Consider the following 10,036-nt stretch of genomic DNA (forward strand, 5'->3'; position numbering starts at 1 on the left):
AATATACAAATATATTTTTATATTAAGGGTAATTAAAACATATTGTGAGATATAATAGAGTAATGTAAAATGTGCAATGAGATACAGAAGGAGTGACATTTGAATTATGGGGTCTTTAGAGAAGATCATGAAGGCTAAGAGTTCTGAAGGATGAAGATCTAAGAGGAAGAGCATTTCTGAGGAAGGTAGTAATATCCAGAGTCTAGAACAGTCAGGGAATTATATGTAGTTAAATGTGATTGAAAAAACAGGGTGAAGGCTTACTGGAAGGGTCTTGAAAATGCAGTTATCTATGGATCATGGAGGGTAATTTTCCCTAGAACACATGGATGGTACTAGATTCAGAAGGGTGGTAGACCATAAACCAGAGTGATAATGACTGAGTTAGCTAAGCAAGTGTGGGGCTGTGAGAAGTGCATGTGGATAAGAGTTATATAACTGGATGAAGCTTCCTTTGAGGAAATGGATTTAAAATAGCATTGGATAGGTTAGAAGAGAAAGTGCTGAGGGAATTATTGTGTACTTACAGAAAGAGATGTATGTGTGTGTGCGCGTGCTTGTATGTGTGTGTGTGTGTGATCAGAAGTACACTTGACCTAAAGTTTGAGCAGGGTCGCTGCTGCTTCACTCGGCCGGCATTTGTTTGGTATCTCTTGGAGTCATGGCTTAAAACACGGGCTCAACTCCAAGAGAGGAAAAGTACAGATGAAATTAAAGCATAAACTAAGAATACTTGGAGAATAGAACAAAATGAGCTACCAGGGAAATTGCTGGGGAAGCATCAGCACAGATTTTCAAGGACTCTGAGCTGATGTCAGAAGAGGGATGTATTGAGGGAACGTATAATCCTAAATAGTAAATATAATTGGAAAACTATTAAGTAAGGGGTATATAAGAAGAGTAAGTACAGGCAAGCAGGATGTGAGGATTAGCATGTTAAAATCATAAAGAATGGGCATTCACTTTTATTCAAAATGCAGGCCTTATCTCTAGAAACTTATATAAACCCCATCATTGACTGTACCAAACCTTTCCCACTTTATTCAAAATCAAATTCCACCCCTATTTATATATATATAAATAGATATTACCGGCTCTGCTTCTTCAAAATTAAACTTACCAGATTCACTCTCATGTTTATGTGTCTTCAACTGACACCACTATTCAACCAGTCATACAAGGGAGCCAAGCATCTGCAAATCATCTAGGTTGTATCTCCTTTGCTCATCTTTCATATCTTACATTACAGAATGCTGTCAATTTTCCAATTCCTCTTCCTTTACAGTAATTACCTTCATCCAGATACTAATACAATTTAAGTGGAACTATTTTAATAACAATCACCTCCTCCCCCCATATACATATATACAACACTAGACTGAAGCCCCTTAATAGCATGGATATTTATCTCATTTTTGCCTCTTGGCACTTATTTCTAGTTGCTAAATGTTTATTGAATGGATTGTAATGGGACAAAAAGTAATTGAATTATGAATGTCCCTATTTTGGGGCGCCTGGGTGGCTTAGTCTGTTGAGCATCCGACTCTTGATTTCGGCTCAGGTCATGATCTCAGGGTTGCGAGACTAAGCCCTGCATGGGGCTCCCTGCTCAGTGGGGAGCTTTCTTGAGATTCTCTCCCTCTGTGTCTCCCCCTGCTCTCATGCTCTCTCTCTCTCTAAAATAAATAACTAAATCTTTAAAAAAAATGAATGTCCCTATCTTTCCTATTTTTAAAAAGAGTTTAGAGGCCTTGTCATTTCATTTATTTCTCTTTACTCAGCTTCTTTGGAGGTTTTTGCCTTTGCGAGGATAGTTCTTTGGGATTTCGTAATAGGGAATTAAGATAAGAAGGAGAGCTGGAAAGGAAGTCTTCCGGTAGGGCTTGCAGAAGAATTACTCAGAGAACCTTTAGAGAAGATTTGAGAAAAGTTAAGTGTATTTTATGAATAAAATGGGTGGGACAGAAAAGAGTTTTCAGAATATGTTGCTGTGGTCAGGAAATCTCCCTCAAGTGTTGAGAAATACAAGTAGAAGAAAAGAGATCTGAAAAATGTAATTCGTAATAACTTTTTGGTTGCCTAATTGTGTATGTACCTTGACAAAAAGAGTCACAGATTCAATGCAGATACAGACAATTAAATACATAATACATAAATGAGTGAGTGAGTGAGTGAGTGAGTGAATGAACGGGTAAGAGCCTGACCAGCGTTGTCATCTGGGTGGAGGGTATTTTGTATCTGCGTTAGAATTACTGCAGGCTATCCCAGGTAATGGGTCGTAACCAGAGAATTTTGTGGCATTTGCCTTAGAAGGGGCAGTTTGATTTTCAAATTTGCAAGATGAGGTGATAATTATTTCATTATAGTAAAGGTGCTTTAATAGAACTATATCCTGATGAGCCTATTAAAATAAATTTATATGTGAATGTGTGCCAAAGCATTGAACAAATTGATCTGTTTGATGAGATTGCTTAATATTTTCCAATTAAATTGTATTTACAAATATAATTATTTCAATTTTAATGTAGTTGGCGTGGAGCTTCGTGAGCATGTATATATTTTGTTACAGATAATGTTCTGCTAATATGTGTAGTTATCTTTAATGCACCTCCTAGTTATGAGAGTAGAACTTCTTAATTTAGCAAAGAATGATTGCTCTAGCAGATGCCATCCAGTCACCTGGTAACTATTTAAATATATGCTGTAGACTGGGGACTTTAAAACCTAAGCTTGATTTTCACATCATTACCAACTGACTTTTTTTTTCCTTTCATAAGCTTATTTCTGTTCTGTGAGCAGTTTTATTAGAAAATAGCTTCAAGGAAGCATTAATAGCATACAATCAAGAGAGTGATGACCTCATTAGAGTCACATGTGGTTTCTCTTTACGAATTTATAACACAATGAGTGGTTGGTAAAATAGTCCTGCTGCATCCTTAACTGTATTCTTTTTTTTTTTTTTTTAAAGATTTTATTTATTCATGAGAGACAGAGAGAGAGAAGCAGAGGGAGAAGCAGGCTCCCAAGGAGCAGGGAGCCCAATGTGGGGCTCGATCCCAGGACCCTGGGATCATGACCTGAGCCGAAGGCAGACGCTTAACCATCTGAGCCACCCAGGTGCCCCCTTAACTGTATTCTTAATAACAATCTCACTACGGATACCAAGCACAAAGAGCTGCTGAGCTTATGTGTAGGATATTAAATTTAAAAACCTGGTGGTAATCTTTCGCAAGAAGAAAACTAAAGTGGGAATGACTAGCAGGACAACTGATGGATACTTGAAGATAGTTTTTATTGATAAAGATGATATAGGCGACACTTCATTTTGAAAAATTAATTGGAGAGTTTGACAAACATTTGATCTCATCACTAAGGACTGGCTCTGAACTTTTGATATTTTAAAGTATTGCTCTATCTTCCTATTCCCCTTTTCAGTTTTGGGTATTGGAGTTACTAAATCCCAGGACTGGGGTCCCTAAACTATTGGGACCTAGTCTGTAGCCATTAAACACAGTGGTTATCAAGCATTTGAAATGTGGTGAATCTGAACTGAGATAGCTTGTAAGTGTAAAATGCACACCAAATTTCAAAGACTTCCTTTGGAAAAAAAAAGAATGTATTTCTTTTGTAGTTTTTAAAAACTATATTTTGTGTATATATATGTTAAAATAATTAATTTTGTCTGTTTCCTTCTAGTTTTTGATGTGACTACCAGGAAAATTTAAATCACATACGTGGCTCACATATTTCTATTGAATAGCTTTGCTTAGACTTTAGAAAAATTGTCATAGGATTGTGCGTCTAGTGACATTATTTGCTTAGTGTCAGTGAATATGTAAGCTTTAATAATTCTAGTAGCACAAAACATTCTAATCATGTGTCTCCAAATATGTACCTATTAAATTCTTTTTTAAAAAAAACTTCTCATGAAGCTAAGATGTTGAAAAAAATAGCTTGCTCTTAAGTTTTTGGTGACTGAATGACTTCTTGTTAACATAATGACAATTTTTGGTAATTCCAGGCAAGGTTGGTAGGCCATCTAATTTTTCAAGTCCAGGGAAAGCAAAAAATGTCAGCTTCCCTGATGGAAACGGCTTTGAACTAACATCAGAAGACCTGGGTTAAAGCTAAAGCTCTCTTGGCCACTTACAAAGGGTCTGCATGTTCTCTGGTAATAAATTATCTTGCTGGGAGCCAACAATGTGCTCCCATATCTATAAGAAGGGGAAAATTAACAATAGGGGCCCAACTTATCCACAAGGTTGTTGTGGAAAATGGAATCATAATTTCAGTAAAATCTTTTGTAAATTGTTATTACATATATAAGGTGTGATTTTGTTACCTTTTAATATATGGGCAGGAGAAGTATATATATATTTGTTTTATTATGTTTTTTGAAGGAGAAAAATATATATGTAGTATTTGTTTGGTAAAGCTCTTGCTGAGCTAAACTGAGATTTACATTTACTCTCTGCCCCAGCTTCCAGCTAGAGATAATGACCTTAACTACTTCTGTTTTCAGCTCTTCTGGGGCTCGTCACTACAATTGTAAATAATAAACTTACATCCTTTTCTGTAAGTAGTGGCTAATTGACCCTGTGCTATTGAATAAAAGAGAATTTAGCTCAGGAACACTACCTCCCAAGTTAAATAACCTGTATCACTCTTCAATGCTTCTATTGCTTTTCTTTTTAACCTTAAATAATATAATTAAATCTATTCTTTTTTCCATTAACTTCGACAGTGTCTCTTTCTCCTTGTGTGAAATACAGGCATTATTGTCCCTCCTGCATCTCTCACCTCTCCTCCTTCCCTTATCCCGTAACTTCTTTCAACTCTGCCATTATTTTGGATCTTTTAAGTTTGGGTTCAACCTTAAATTCTGTCTACTGAATAATTCCAAAACTGAGAGGCTATGAACATATCTTACATTATTATGATTAGGATAAAGTGTATTCACAGCAGAATCCAGGAGTGAGGTTTGCTTTACCTCAAAGGGTCCTTGTGCCATTTTGTGGAGGCTTCCTCCTTGTGGACTTAAAAGTCATACTTGGAGAGAACAAGCAGTATGCTCTTCTCTTCCAACAGGAAGTTTATGTATCAGGTGATCATTAAGTACAAGATCCACTTAAGTCATTGGAGCTTGCACTTTCATGGGAATTTTTACCTACGTGACACTTTGCAATGTCTTCTAGAGAATAGTGGAAACCTGCCTCCCAATGTCCATAATAGGAAAGTACAGATTATAGTTGGTTATTATTGTTGTCCATCACCTTGGGATAAAAGAAGCAGGCAGATTACTTCTAAGGACAGGTTCAGTGATCTGTAGACTTTGACACTGAATTAATTAATTTTAAAAAATCTAACCTTTTTAAAACAGAGTGGAGGGAGTTATCAAAAATCTCATGCCTTTGAAACAATTAAAGAGAGAGATGCAGGTGAGTGGAGTTTGAGAATCCAGTGGGGGTGATAGTTGATTATTAATTGAGTAGCAAATAAAGGGATTTTTTTTGGAAATATTTAGACTAATGTTTGTATACTATGGGTGTGAATCTTTTATTGCTTTAGTAAAATACCTTATTCATTAATTGGGCTCAGCAAGGAGGGGAATCCTTCTTGATCTTTGGCCAAAACTACCCCCTAAAATAGACAAAGACACTAAGAGTAGGAAATATAATTCTGTGTCATTAAATTGTTTCTCTTGAAGGTTGCTATTCTAAACATCCAAATCGCATATATTCTTTTGGGAATAATCTTGACTGTGTGTTTTCCCTTCCCGCATTAAGAAAAAAAGTCAAAAAGCAAAATTAAAAAAAAAAGAAATCACCGGTTGCGTCTTCCCTTAACTGTTTCTTCCCTATAACATACTATTTGGCTGAAATACTTTGAGTTTCCTCAATACCTATAGAAAAAGAGGCAAAGCTTTCCCAGGGTACAGCTTCTATTTACGCTGCAACCTTGTATAAGTACTTACTTGTCTGTATTAGCGGTTACATTTAATTTTTGTTGTTGATGTTTTGAGGTTATTGTTGTTCATGTTTGGTTTATAGGGTAGGTATTGTGTTAAACGATTTGCACGCATTCTTTTACTAAATCCTCTCAAAACCTTAATACTGCCATTTTGGAATTGAGAGACTAACCCGTGGAAGCTAGACTTGCGCTCACTCTAACTCAGAGCTCGTCGTTCATTTGGCCCCCGTGCGCCGCACCCACCATACGCCGCTTGGAGAACAAAGCAGTGTCACGTAGCACTAGATGCTATGCTCCTGTCCTCACTTCACCTCGCCTGCCCCTAGTAGCTGCAGGTCAGGAAAAGCCCTCCCCTTCGAGCTTCAAATCTTCTCTCGGCCAGACAATACATTCTTAGAGGGAATTATCACCTAGGATATCTTTTCATCACTCCTGTGCCTAAAATAATACTTTGGACTAGTAGGTGGTAAAAAAACCTTTATTGATGATAATAATGATAATAACTATTAGCGTTTGGTATTAATAGCAGATTTCAATTTGTTCCCTTCCCACACACATTTCTTAAAGCTTCAACCTCTGAAATCTTCCCACACTTCTCTATCCAGACAGTTTGACTGCAGATCCATACTTCACACTCCGAACCTCCTCAGAGTGGGAAGCACAGCTATCAGAACTGTTCTTCTTTTGAAATAAAATTCACACCAATTCTAGGGAGTGGGCCGGATCCCGATAACAGGATGCAGCTGAGACTGAGCACATTTTCTTGGATGCCGGAGTTTCATCTGATACTTTACTGAACCGTAAGTCTTAGGTAATAGAGGCATTAATTAAAAACCGCCCCTTGCAGCACATGAATGACAAACAATCATACAGCCCTCGGCAAGTAAGTGGGCTTTACTGCAAAGCCAGAGAAAACCTCATCTGGGCCTCCTCTAATCTCTCAGATCATCTAAGCTCTTTGAGATAACTAAATGGCCTTGCAACGGGAGCAGCAGGGGCGGGCTGACAGTTTTTCTTTTAAGTGCTTTCATTTGCTTTAGTTTTAGTTCCAAGCAAAATACTCTAAATCCTGCACAGTGCTTACACTTAAAATTTAAATGCAGCATTATTGTATGGCACTGCAATATTGGCAAAAGATAGCCCTCACTCTGTCAATATGTTGCCAGCGCACCAAAAAACCTCCTCCCTTATCAGAGCGTATGTGCGTGCTCTCTCTCTTTCTCTCTCTCCCCCCCACACACCTGATCCTAGAGGAGGTTAATGAAGACCTGACCCTAAATTTCTGTGTACAAGTAAGGTTTTGTACCTTAAAGCATTGCAAACATTATCTTGTTTAAGTGTGCTTGAATTGACATGGTCCAGACCTACATTTGGTTAACAAAATAAACGTGTTCCAGAAATCAAACAAATCTGTATTTAAAAAAAAAAAAAAATTCTCAAATTACTCGTCCTTTTTGCCGTTCTCCTCATTATCAAAACACATCCCTAAAACCAGTGATAGTCAAAATATCTAATCATAGATGTGGCATAGGGCACTGACTTAAAAGAACAGATGGCCTCACTTTTACCAGACATTATCCTATCGGGAGCTGGATCCTAGAGAGATCTGAGGTCCCAGGGGCGGGACCCGAGCTGCTGTGGGGGCTCTTGGGGGGAGAGTAAGCTTAGGATAGCAGCTATTTATCAATGATACTGAAACATTTCAATATTTTAACAGCTTATCAGATAGATGTTAACATTGCTAAAAGCTCATTTATATTAATAAGTAATCCTAGAATCATGATACTTAGAGAAGGTTCTAATTTGGTGGTAGACTAGAAGGGTTTAGAAATTCTCACAGGTGTTGGAAAGGGATCTCGGTCCTGCCAATTAACTTTGAATATAAATATGAGTAGTTCTAACCCTGGGTGTCACTAAAAATCAAGGAGGGAAAAAGTTATTATATCTTGTGTCCCTGTGCGTCATAATCTCATTTAATTATCTCAGTAGCCCTGTAGGACTATATTAGTTTACTAGGACTACCATAATAGAGTACCACAGATTGAATAGCTTCAATGAGAGAAATATACTTCTTCACAATTCTGGAGGGAAGAAATGCAAAATTAAGGTGTCAACAGGGCTGATTTCATTCTGATACTTCTTTCCTTGGCTTATAAAAGGCTGTCTTCTCCCTGTGTCTTCACAACGGTTTTCCCTGTATGTGTGTTGTCCCCTAATTCCCTCTTCTTAAGGACACCAGTCATATTGGACTAGGGTCCTTCTTAATGACATCATCACTGTGTCACTTTCAAGACCCTATCCCTAAACACAGGCACAATCTGCGGTTGTTGGGTTAGGACTTCAACGTATAAATTTGGGGGAGCACAATTCAGTGCATAGCAGAAATTTAATCATATAGCGCCTCCTTGTAGAACAATATTTATATAGTCAGTACATTACTTACCTCAACTCAGCTCGTCAGGGACGGTAGCTGGGACCTGGTGTCTGCTCCTGTCGCCTGTACCTGCTAAGCTGTAGCTATGATGCACAAGTGCTTCTCTCTCTATGTTGGCCAGACTGGTGTCCATATCAACAATGCCTGCTGGGAGCTCCATTGCCTGGAACATGGCATCCTGCCCGATGGCCACATGCCAAGTGACAACACCATTACGGGAGGAGATGACTCCTCAACACCTGCTTCAGTGAGATGGGTCCGGGCAGGCATGTGCCCAGGACAGTGTTTGTGGACCTGGACCCCACGGTCATGGATGAAGTTCGCACTGGAACTTACCGCCAGCTATTCCACCCTGAGCAGCTCATCACAGGCAAGGAAGAGGCTGCCAACAATTATGTCCAAGGACATGACACCATTGGCAAGATTGATCACATCTTGGACTAAATTCAGAAACTGGCCAACCAGTTCACAGGTATTCAGGGCATCTTGGTTTCCCACAGCTTTGGAGAGTGAACTGGTTCTGGGTTCACCTCCCTGCTGATGGAACTCTCTATTGATTATGGCAAGAAGTCCAAGCTGGAGTGCTCCATTTACCCAGGCGCCACCGCCCCCCCTCTGCCCCGCCCAGGTCTCTACAGCTGTAGCTAAACCCTGTGACTCCTCCCCACCAGCCACATCATCCTAGAGCACTCTGATGGTGACTTCATGGTAGACAAAAGGCCGTCTATGACATCTATTGTAGAAACCTTGATATTGAGCGCCCAAACTACACTAATCTGCTACATTAGCCAGACTGTGTCTTCCATCAGTGCTTTCCTCAGATTTGCTGGAGCCCTGAATTTGATCTGACAGAATCCCAGACCCACCTGGTATCCTATCCCCACATCCATTTCCCTCTGGCCACTTATGCCCCCGTCATCTCTGCTGAGAAAGCCTACCATCAACAGTTCTCTGTAGCAGAGATCACCAATATGTGCTTTGGGCCAGACAACCAGACGGTGAAATGTGGCCAGGGTAAATACATGGCTTGCTGCCTGTTGTACCGTGGCTATGTGGTTCCTGAAGATGTTAATGCTGCCATTGCCACCATTAAGACCAAGCATCCCCTTATGGACTGGTACCCCACTGACTTCAAAGTTGGTATTAACTACCAGCCTCCCACTGTAGTACCTGGTGGAGACCTGACCAAACTACAATGAGCTGTGTGCATGCTGAGCAGTACCACAGCCATTGCTGAGTCCTGGGCTCACCTGGACCACAAATTTGACCTGATGTATGTATGCCAAGTGTGCGTTCACTGGTACGTGGGTGAGAGCATGGAGGAAGCAGAGTTTTCTTTTTTCTTTTTTCTTTTTTAGAAGGGGGAGGAGCAGAGGGGGAAGGAGAGAGAGAAGGTTAAATAGGCTCCCCGATAAGCATAGAGTCTGACATGGGGCTTGATCTCATGACCCTAAGATCATGACCTGAGCTGAAATCAAAAGTTGGATGTTTAACTGACTGAGCCACCCAGATACCCTGGAAGGTGAGTTTTCTGAGGACTGTGAGGACAAAGCTGCCCTGCAGAAGGGTTATGAGGAGGTTGGTGTGGATTCTGTTGAGGAATATGGTGAAGAAGAGAGAGAGGAACACTAA

At 39.6% G+C, this 10,036-nt stretch overlaps 1 pseudogene; it reads left to right on the forward strand.

The window, feature by feature from the left end:
* Nucleotides 1–8,492: 8,492 nt before the first annotated feature.
* Nucleotides 8,493–10,036, forward strand: LOC118027008 (annotated as a pseudogene).

Source organism: Mirounga leonina, unplaced genomic scaffold (assembly GCF_011800145.1).
Source record: "Mirounga leonina isolate KUSES-001 unplaced genomic scaffold, KU_Mleo_1.0 Mir_357, whole genome shotgun sequence".
In the NCBI taxonomy this organism is placed as follows: Eukaryota; Metazoa; Chordata; class Mammalia; order Carnivora; family Phocidae; genus Mirounga; species Mirounga leonina.